The sequence below is a fragment of the Gossypium arboreum genome, chromosome 4 (genome assembly GCF_025698485.1).
Source record: "Gossypium arboreum isolate Shixiya-1 chromosome 4, ASM2569848v2, whole genome shotgun sequence".
NCBI classification, from domain to species: domain Eukaryota; kingdom Viridiplantae; phylum Streptophyta; class Magnoliopsida; order Malvales; family Malvaceae; genus Gossypium; species Gossypium arboreum.
Genome location: NC_069073.1, coordinates 7114489 through 7126114, shown reverse-complemented (window position 1 = coordinate 7126114; position 11626 = coordinate 7114489). Strand labels below are relative to the sequence as shown.

At 35.2% G+C, this 11626-nt stretch overlaps 1 pseudogene; it reads right to left on the bottom strand.

Annotated features, from left to right (window-relative positions):
* Positions 1 to 1153: 1153 nt before the first annotated feature.
* Positions 1154 to 11056, bottom strand: LOC108458726 (senescence-specific cysteine protease SAG39-like; annotated as a pseudogene).
* Between the last annotated feature and the right edge of the window lie 570 nt (positions 11057 to 11626).

Sequence of the window (11626 nt, the reverse complement as noted above, 5' to 3'; positions counted from 1 at the left end):
ATTATTATTATTATTATTATTATTATTATTATTATTATTACTTTACTTTCAATTATTGTATTATTCATTATTATTATTATTATTATTATTATTATTATTATTATTATTATCATTTTCATCATTATCATTATTGTTCATGCATATTAACATTATGATTTATTGATGTCAATGCTATTATTTTATATCTTATTATGTATGTCATGCCATTATTACTCCAAATTTATGTTGCACTATCGTTACTCGTTAAGTGTGTTTCCCTTTTTACGTTTTAACTGTTTTTATGCCACGATCAAACAAACTAAACATATCGTTTTAAAAGTTATATTATTTTTTACCCAAATTTACAAAAAAAAGGGAATTTTTTTAAAATAGGCAATGTTTCGCATTTTAGGAATTCGAGAAAACGTATCCTAAATTACGGGGTTTTGACTTTCTCATTAAACCTAAATAGCCAAATATCCCTTTAAAATTTTAAAATATGTGAATTTTAAATAAATTCAATATTCCGTGTTTGGAAATTCGAGAGATCGTGCCCTAACATACTAGGTTTCAATTGTTTTCTCGTTTGACCCAAATGACCGAATATTCTTTTAAAATTAAAATGCATGAGTTTTGAAAATCAAAAGACAAGCTTATTCTCATGGTTTTAAAATGTCGTGTCCTAACGTACTGGATGTGACATTTTATTACTTCGGGACAAGAAGGTCTTCAGCATCCGCTTTCGATTTATCCAAACATTTTTTATAAAATTAACATTAATAAAAAGGAGGATCGTATTTTTTTAATTTCTTTTTGGGTTTCCAACTTTTGACATTAAGACATTAATTAATTAATTAGGTACCAATTTTGGGCGTTACGAGGGTACTAATCCTTCCTCGTACGTAACCGACACCTGAGCCCGTTTTCTCGAATTTCGTAAACCAAAATCTCTGTTTTAGTAAAACAAAACATTGTATTAAAACAATCAAATTACGAGGTGATTCGATCACACCTAAACAAAAAAGATTGGTGGTGACTCCGATTTTTATTTTCTTAAAATAAAAGTCGTCTGTTTTCAAAAATAAAAAAATGGTTTCGACATATGAGAATATATAGAAAAGGCAACTATGGTTATGAGAATATATAGAAAAGGCAACTATGGTTTAAGTTATGTTTATGCAATAGGGTAGGATGCTTGCATTGCAATACCACAAAGGCCTTCCTTTGCATCCACATCTCTTTGCATCATAATGTGACCTTCTTCACCCCAGCTACTGCCCCAAGAGTTCTTCACCAACCAATATTTAGTGCCACCATCCTCTCCATATCCAACAGCCATCACTCCGTGGTCCAGATCAGTGCCACAACTTCCCGTAAACACACCATCTGAGTAGAACTAGAAGTCGAACCCCCCGGCATCGATGGCAACAGAAACCGGTTGGTTGGAAATGGCCTTCTGCAATGCATCTTCACTATTGGTAGGCACATCTTCAAACCCATTTATCTTAGCTGCATCATTGGCTTTTTCGTTGGTATTGCATGTGCCATCAACTCCCTTGTAGGTTAAACGGATTCAGTTGCCAAGACTTTGTTCTTCTCAATGACGTCCATTAGACCACCTTCGCAGCCTTGGTTCTCACCCTTAGTGTCACATCCACCGCCTCGATCGGACTGTTGTTAGCTTAGTAACCCTTCTATGATCATTACGATCGAGAACGCCTAACAAAGATCCTATATTTCAAAGATCCTAGGATCGAGACACACACATAGTTAGAACACAACACAGAAAAAGAACAAAGCATAGTAATATTTTAGTAATGTTTTCGAGAACAAGAAATTAGAGCAGACCGCATTGGCCTTGGTCCTTGATAGGTGTAACAGCTCCTTTCTTTCTCCAATCCACAGTAGAAGGCAATGCGGTGACGTTCTCATATTTGAAAGTGGTAGTTGTGTTGGAACTGTTCGGTTTTTAAAAAAATTATCTAGAGGAAGTATGAAGCTCAGTGTAAAACTTGAGTAACAACGTAATAAATCTGGATAAAGAAAGAAGGAAGATTGAGCTTCAAAAAGGCTCGATATTTGCATGATAAAGAAACAGAATTTTACTGGTGAAAGAAAGCAAAAATTGAGAGTATTTTTCTTGAATGATTTCTGTTGAAATTCATTGATTAAAAATATGGCATAATGCCAATACATATACCAGACATAAGCTGGTCAGCTTTAATAGGTTTCACTTTCTATTTTTAGGCTTCATTGCAACTTGCACAACTTGCACATTGCAACTTCCAAATCACAACTTGCACAATTAGGTAAGCTGATCTACCAATCTTATCAACACCCAATTACATTAAATACATTACCTACTTAGTTTTAATTAAATTAAGTTACAAAATATTACTTAAAATAACAAAATGAAACCGAAATTGAACAGTAGCATCAACTTCAGCAGCTCAATGCACTTCATGTGCTGTAAGTGCGGCTTGATTTGCTTCTTCATACTTCACCCGCATAACTTATGTTGCATGGTCTGCTCCTTGGTGGCTTTATCTACTGGATGCATGCAAACTTCAACACTCCTCCTTGGCTTGCATGCTGTAAACTCCAATTTTGGATCTTAAATCTTCAAATCTTAACACACTAAGGGGCTTTGTTAGGATATCAGTAAGTTGTTCTTCAGAACTGCAATGAATCAGCTTCACTTCTTGAGCTTGCTCCATCTCTCTAACAAAGTAAAATTTGATCTTGAAGTGTTTAGTTCTCCCATGGAACACTGGATTTTTTGCAATTACAATAGCAGATTAGTTGTCACAATTAATCTTTGTTGCTTCCCTTTGGTGTTGATTTAAATCGGCCATTATTTTTCTTAGCCAAATGGCTTGGTTGACAGCTCTTACAGCTACCACATACTCTGCTTCAACAGTTGATTGAGCAACAATAGTTTGCTTCTTTGAACTCCAGCAAAAAATGGTTGAACCAATAGTGAATAGATACCTTGAGGTATTATTCATATTATCTATTGATCCAACCCAATCACTATCAGCATAGCCAATTAATTTCATGTTTTCAACTTTGCTAAACATCATTCCATAGCTCTAAGTACCTTTGATGTACCTGAGCACTCTTTTGGAAGCTTGGAAGTGCTTTTCATTGCAGCAATGCATGGATCTTGAAAGCAGACTTACAGAAAACACTGGTCTAGTGGCAGTTAAATAGAGCAAACATCCAACTAGACTTCTATAGGTTGATTCACTAACCTTCTCAAAATCACCTTGGCTTGATAGTTTCTCTCAAATGGCAACTGGTGTACTTGTTGTTTTGCAATTTAGGATGGAGAATTTGTTTAGAATTTTTAAGGCAAAAGCCTTTTGACTTAGGAAGATTCCTTGCTGAGTTTGGGATACTTCTGTAACACCCCTTACCCGTATCCGAGGCCGGGCTAAGGTATGAGGCCTTACCAAACAAACATACAAACATTAAACTAAAATACGAGCCATAAAATTTTATTCATATTTCAAAGCGTTCATTCTCTTACACATAGTCCCTTATTTGAGTCTACGGAGCCCAAAACATACTTTAGAAAGGGTTTGGGACTAAACCGAGAACTTACGAAAATCTTGGAAATTTCATGCTTTAAGGCTCCACACGCCTGTCCCAAAGTCGTGTTCCATACACTACCGACACATGGTCGTGTCTCTGCTGTGTGGAATATACCTAGGCTATTTTCCAAGTTTTGGTCAACCTTGATCTCTTACACACTTATACAAAATCAAAAGCTTATAACATGGTATTCATTTAATGATTAAACATCCTCAATTAAACCACAAACATAGCATTTGTATGTCATCATACATGTGTCTCTCATACTCATTTTACCTTGTTTACTATAGTACCACTTATACATTTATACCAAGATTATCATCTTACCAAATATCTTCAGCTTAATCATCAAGCATTCATATTTAAAGCTAGATCATATCTTTATAAAATACCACGATTCAGATGCGCAGAATAACATGTTTGCTTGAAACATTTCAATTCAATTCCATACCCAACAAGCATTACATTGAGACTAGTCATATATATATATATACATGTCATGATACATAACATTCTCTTTTTGTTTTCTTATAAACACATATCATTTATTTCATTATATCAATTTTTCATATACCATAGTTTCCATGTATTCCACATATATTTATTTTCCTCCTCCTCTCCATTCCACATCCTTAATGTATATAGCATTCTCGTAAGTACGATTTCACAATTTACTAATAAATGTTCACATCAAACTGTCCACACGAGTCATAGTCACTTAATTATTTATAATTTGAGCTACAGAGATCCAAATTAAGATCCGTAAATTTCCCCTGAAACTAGACACACATATCGTTCCACCATAAAATTTTCATAATTTTTTGTTTAGCCAATTAGTACAGTTTATTCATTAAAATTTCCCTGTTTCACTTTCTCGACAGCTTCGACTTCTCTTCACTAAAAAATAATTATCTCACAAGATGTAACTCGGATAATGTTCTTGTTGATTTATCTTGAAAATAGACTCATTATGGATTTTAAAAATATAATTTTTAGCCTCTAATTATTTTTCTCCAAATTTTTTGTGATTTTCCAAAGTCAAAACAGGGGATCACATAATCATTCTGAATCAGTCTCACGAAAACATAAATATCTCAAAATATAGAACTCCTTTGCTTTCTATGTTTCTTTTATATGAACATAGACTCATTAAGATTTAATTTGATATCTCATTCAGTCTCTGATTCAATTTATACTATTTTTGGTGATTTTTCAAAATCACGTCACTACTACTGTCCAAAACAGTTTTATTGCTAATTCACTATTTCACACTTTCTTTGTATTAACCTCATTTTAACATACATATCACAAATCATTTTCACCACATTTCATACATCACAAGTATAGGCCCATGATCACAAGGTCACCATAAAATCATCCTCATGTATAACTTACTTGTTTATAACCTTACCACATCCTGGTCACTTAATGGACACATCATTCACATAACCAAGTTCCTGCACATATTCATCACAAAACTCACAAAGCAATACATAGAGAGTCTCTCGTTGAACACTTCGGATCAATCCTCGATACTTGGTGGTTTCAGCACATAGCTCCACCCATCATATAGTTCGGCTCTCTTGTACACATGGTGAACACTTAGTACCACCCATGTGACCTAGCCAGTTTATCTCGTAGCTCTCTTGTCTACCTGGTGTCCTTCACTTGGAACCACGCATGCGACCTAGCTACATATATCCCGTAGCTCTCTTGTCTACATGGTGTACACATAGTATCACCCATGCGACCTAGCTACATCATAATGTCTTGTAGCTCTCTTGTACACATGATGTGCACTCAAGACTATACATGTGACCTAGCTACATACCATCTCAGATCATCCAATCTTTCAAGGTTCAACCGGATTTCTCTCTTTTCCAACAATTTCACCAATCAAGTAATTATCCACAAACATATTTCCAATATTTTTATAAACTATCATAATACAAGTAATAGTGATGTATTACTTACATATAAACTTACATCTTATTTAATATCAACGCAATAACATTAAATTACACATTGTCTTATTAAAAATCATATGAACTTACAATTTCCCATAATATCCATAATCATAGAAATCACATTTATGTATGATAATTCAATGCACTTCATGTACCATAGACATATTTTTAAATCAATTCATAAACTTGGCACCATAATCATTTAATTTAACATAATTCAATTAATTCACTAAATTTAACTTTCAAATATAAATTACAAGATTATTGTTGTATTATTATCATACCAACTTACATACTTTCAACATCTCGGAGATCATAGTAAACATATCAATTTTACATTGAAACATGCATAAATTAATGCTTATTATACATATGAACTTACCTTGATATTAAAACGGCCATTTTACCAACTTTTCCAATTTTCGATTTTTCTCTCATTCTAGGTTCAAATCTCGTTTTCCGGGATCTAAAACATCATATTTTACTTATTTAATTAATGTACTATTCAAAACAGTCCTTAACTCAAACTTTGGAAAAATTACAATTTTGCCCCTAAACTTTTGCATATTTACACTTTTGCCCCTAGGCTCGGGAATTAAACTTCATCCCTTATTCTTATGTTTTATGACATGATGATCACTTTTCCCTTCTATGGCAACATCAAATTCTCACTCTAACATATACTTATGACTATTAGGTATTTTTACCGATTAAGCCCTTTTGCTCGTTTTCACTTAAAATCGAGTAGCACAAGTTGTCTAACATAATTTAAAACCTCATATTGTATCATAAAACACCAGAATACACAAATTTTACCTATGGGTATTTTTCCAAATATGAACCCTAGGTTGAATTATTGCTAGCATAAGCTAAATCAAGTTACCGGGACTCTAAAACGTAAAGAACTTGAAAAACGGGTTAGAACGGACTTACAATTGAGCTTGGGAAGCTTGAAAACCCTAGCCATGGAGTCTCCCTAGGTATACACGTCCATGGTGAAGAAGATGAGCAAATTGGCTTTTAATTTTGTATTTTAATTCATTTTACCCTAAATGACCAAAATACCCTTACTACTAAACTTTCCAAAAATTCCATCCATGTCCAATTTTGTCCATAACTTAGAAATTGGTCAAATTTCTATTTAAGACCTCCTAATTAATATTTCAAATCAATTTCATACTAGAAACTTCTAGAATGCAAGTTTTGCAACTTCTTCAATTTAGTCACTAACTTCGAATTAAGCACTTTATGCATAGAATTTCTTCACGAAATTTTCACACAATCATGCAATCATATCATAGACCTCAAAATAATCATAAAATAATTATTTATATCTCAGATTTTGTGGTCCTGAAACCTCTATTCCAACTAGACCCAATTTTGGGCTATTACAACTTCCATGCCAAAGAAGTAAGACATTTTTCCCAAATTAGACATCTCAAACACTTGTTGCATTTTGCACTTGAAGTCTATCAGCATTGCTTGGTCTCCTCTTGTTACTAACAGATCATCAACATATAGAAACACTATTAGTTAAGTTTCACTACCTTGCTTTTTTCACATACAAAGTAGGTTCACTGATGCTTCTTTCAAATCCAGGGCTAGCTAGATAGCCATTGATCCTGCTATACCAGGCTCTTAGAGCCTGCTTCAAACCATACAAGGCTTTCTTCTGTTTGTACACCTTGTCTTCTTCACCAGGCACTTTGAATCCTTCAAATTGTTCAATATAAACCTCCTCTTCAAGAAATCCATTGAGGAAGGCTGACTTCACATCGAGCTGATGGATTTTCCATTACATTTGTGCTGCTAAGGCAACTAGCAGCCTTATGCTATAAAGCCTAGCCACTGGTGCAAAGGTTTCAAAGTAGTCAATGCCATACTTTTGGCTGAACCCTTTTACAACCAGCCTTGCTTTCAGTTTGATCAAGCTTCCATCAGCATAGTGCTTGGCTCTAAACACCCACTTCACTCCATGACTTTTCTGTTGAGTGGTCTTTCAACTAGCTACAGGTCTAATTATTCTCAATCATACTGATTTTATCAACCATTTCCTGTTTCCAGCCTTGATGAGCTTTAGCTTCTTCAAAACAGCTTGGTTTAATAGCAACCACATGAGCTCTTTCATAAATCTCAGCCAATGGTCTAGTGCCTCTGACTGGTTCATTATTAATGTCCATTTTAGGACCATTTTGATCAGCTTCAGTCTGATCTGTCACCAAATCTTCTGCAGTAGTTTCTGGTTCATTTTTATCCCGGTTCCAGCTTGACTTCTCATCGAATACAACATCTCTGCTCACAGAGACCTTCTTTGTTGAAGAATCAAGTATCCTATAACCTTTCTTGATACTGCTGTTACCCACCAAAATACCAGGTTGAGCTTTCTTAGCAAGCTTGTCTCTTTTTGCTATTGGAACATGAACATAACATACACATCCAAAGACTCTTAGGTAAGCTAGTTATGGTTTGAACTGGAACCAGGCCTCAAATGGAGTTTCTTGAGCCAAAGCCTTGGTTAGGAGCCTGTTTTGGAGGTAAACAATAGTGTTAACTGCTTCTACCAAATATGTCTTAGGCAAATTTCTTTCAAACATTAGGCACCTGACCATATCCATCAAGCTTCTGTTCTTTCTTTCACTTACACCATTTTGTTGAGGTGTATAAGTGTTGGTGAGCTGGAGTTTGATACCTACTTCATTACAAAATGTATGTAGCCCGGATGAAGTATACTCAGTCCCATTATCAGACCTCAATGTCTTCAACTTGCATTCTGTTTCAGTCTCTACTGCAGCTTTAAACTTTAAAAATACTGAAGCCACTTCTGATTTCTGTTTCAAAAAATAAATCCAACAATATCTCGAGTAATCATCAATGAATAAGATGAAATACCTGCTACCATTCAGAGATTGAGTCTTCATTGGACCATACATATCAGTGTGTACAAGTTGCAGTCTTTCAGAAGCTCTCCAGGCTTTGTTTTTAGGAAATGGTAGTCTAACTTATATTCCTAGCTGACATACTTCACAAACTTCTTCCTTTTCAACTGAGTTAGTGAAGTTTTCAACCAAATCTTCTTTCTTTAGCTGAGTCATTAAGTTGTAGTTGACATGGCCAAGTCTTTTGTACCACAGCTTGGATTCATCTTGAATAGCTTTGTAGGCACTGTCTGAGCTTTTATTCCAATCCACAACAAAGCTCTTGCCAGCCATGGTCACTATCATGAGTTTGGATCCATTTGGGTCACTGATTAGGCACTCATTGCCTTTGAACACCACTGAGTAGCTCTTTTCTAGCAACTAAGCTATGCTGAGCAGGTTTCTATCTATTTCAGGCACCAAAAGTACATTTGAGACAGGTTTGATACCTGTAGAAGTTTCAATCAGCACATCTCATTTACCTTCTGCTTTGATGAAGTGTCAATTTCCAACCTTCACCTTTGCTTTAAAGATTCTGTCAATTGTCTTGATGATAGCAGCATTAGGGTTCATGTGGTTTGTGCAACCACTGTCAATTAGCTATCCTTTTGTGGCTTTTCTTTTGGCAGCTGAGCAAGAAACTATAAAAACTTGCTCTTCTTGGTCACTGCCTTCTTTTGCTACTTGAGCTTCAGCTCTTGGTTGCGAAGGTTGGTTTTGTCTCTGCTTGCCTTTGTTTCTATAGACTTTCACAACATGGCCCATATTTTTGTAGAATTTACACTGCACATCAGACCTAAACCAACATACTTCACTCGGATGACTTAGCCTTTTGCAGTATGGGCAAGGTGGATATTTTCTTGCACCATCTGCTCTAGGCTTATCTTTCCAGGTTTTCTTGCCCTTGTAGGCAGAGGAGTTTGTGGCTGGTTTGTTTTTGGCTTTTAAGGCACCTTCTTGATGCTCCTCCAGTCTACTTGCTCTCTTTTGCTCTTAAGCATAAAGATCATTGATCAGCTCTGTTAATGAAATGCTAGTCAGGTCCTTCGAGTCTTTAAGAGATGAGATCTTTACCTCATACCTTTCAGGTAAGGTTGAGATGACCTTCTCCACAATTCTTGCTTCACTAAATTGTTCTCCAAGTAGCCTTATGCTGTTTACTACAGCCATGATTCTGTCTGAGTATTGCTTCACTGTTTATTCCTCTTTCATCTTCAAGTTTTCAAAGTTTCTTCTTAAATTCAATAGCTGTTGCTGCTTTGTTCTTTCCGTCCCTTGGAACTCCTCCTTTAACTTATCCCAGGCCTACTTTGGTGACTCACAAGCCATGATTCTTTTGAAAATCACATCAGACACATTGTTCTGGATGCAAGACATGGCTTTGTGCCTTTTGGTTCTTTCATCAGAATGCTGTCTTATCTGAGCCACTGTTGGGTTGGCTCTAAAAGGTGCTGCTTCAACATCTGTGTTGACAACCTCCTACAAATTGAATGCCTATAGGTGGGTCTTCATTTTCACTACCCAAATGTGGTAGCCCTCTCCATTGAAGACTGGTGGTGGTGTTGGTGAGAATCCTGAGAAAGACATGGTTTTAAGGATTGAAATATGACAGGTCCACTAAGAATTTGGCTTTAGATACCAATTGTTGGGTTTTTGAACAATTTATCCGGAAGAAGTATGAAGCTCAGTGTAAAACTTGAGCAACAACGTAATAAATTCGGATAAAGAATGAAGGAAGATTGAGCTTCAAAAAGGCTCAATATTTGCAGGATAAACAAACATAATTTTACTGGTGAAAGAAAGCAAAAATTGAGAGAGTATTTTTCTTGAATGTTTTCTGTTGAAATTCATTGATTAAAAAGATGGCATAATGCCAATACATATACCAGTCATAAGCTGGTCAGCTTTAACAGGTTTCACTTACTATTTTCAGGCTTCATTGCAACATGCACAACTTGCATATTGCAACTTACAAATCACAACTTGCACAATTAGATAAGCTGATCTATCAATCTTATCAGCACCCAATTACATTAAATACATTACCTACTTAGTTCTAATTAAACTAAGTTACAAAATATTACTTAAAGTAACAAAATGAAACCAAAATTGAACAGTAGCATCAACTTCAAAAGCTCAATGCACTTCATGTGCTGTAAGTGCGGCTTGATCTGCTTCTTCATACTTCATTCGCATAACTTGTGTTGCATGGTCTGCTCATTGATTTCTTTATCTGTTGCATGTATGCGAACTTCAACAGGAACAGATATGGCCCTTGAACCCATTTCGAGAAGCTGTGAACTCTTGGTTGGTTAGGTTTGCAAATTGGTTCACACTGAGCTTGTACGGCTTGTTGTTGGCAACATTGAAAGAGTCGATGCGTGCCACATTATGTTTGAAAATCTGGAAACGCTTTTGCCTCTCGTTGTTGTCCTTGTAAATTCGTCTGAATTGGACCATCCATTGTTGATGCCTCTCGTACATGGATGCATCTTCAAGAGTAGTGCAGGATATGGCTTCACATACACCTAATATAAAGATTAGTAAGGCCAAACAAGTGAAATAATGATGCAGCTGGTTTTTGGAAGCCATGGTGGAAGAAGAGTTTGCGATGAAATAGAAAAATGAAGAGGCACACCAAATGTGATGAACTCTTAGACATATATATATATATATATATATATATATATATATATAGTCTTAATTTTTCTACATCTATTCTTGGCTATCTACTGCGTGATGAAGACCCAATATGAGAATTGTTTTCATAAATTAAAATGAACCAGCTTTTAAGTTGATCTGAAAGACTTATAGTTTATTGTATTATTAGTAAATTGGAAAAATGGAAAGGCACGCTAGCTGTGAGGAATTATCTATCCTTGGTGTCACTATCAAATAAAGAGCCAAAAACCAATTTTTTTCAACTAGGAAATGGACACCCTTTCTTATGAATTGAAATAAATTAGCTTTTTCAGTTTTTCTAACAATGTTACTTATACATCTGTAGATGTAACAGAAACCTATGCTTCCATACCTCTATGTATGTGCTTATAAATTAATTAATTGAAGTCTTAAATGATTTGGGAAATGAAAGGGACTTAGACGAGGAAGGACTTTGGAGAAGAGGGAGTGTACTAAATAGCTATGGATTGGTAATAATATAGTGTC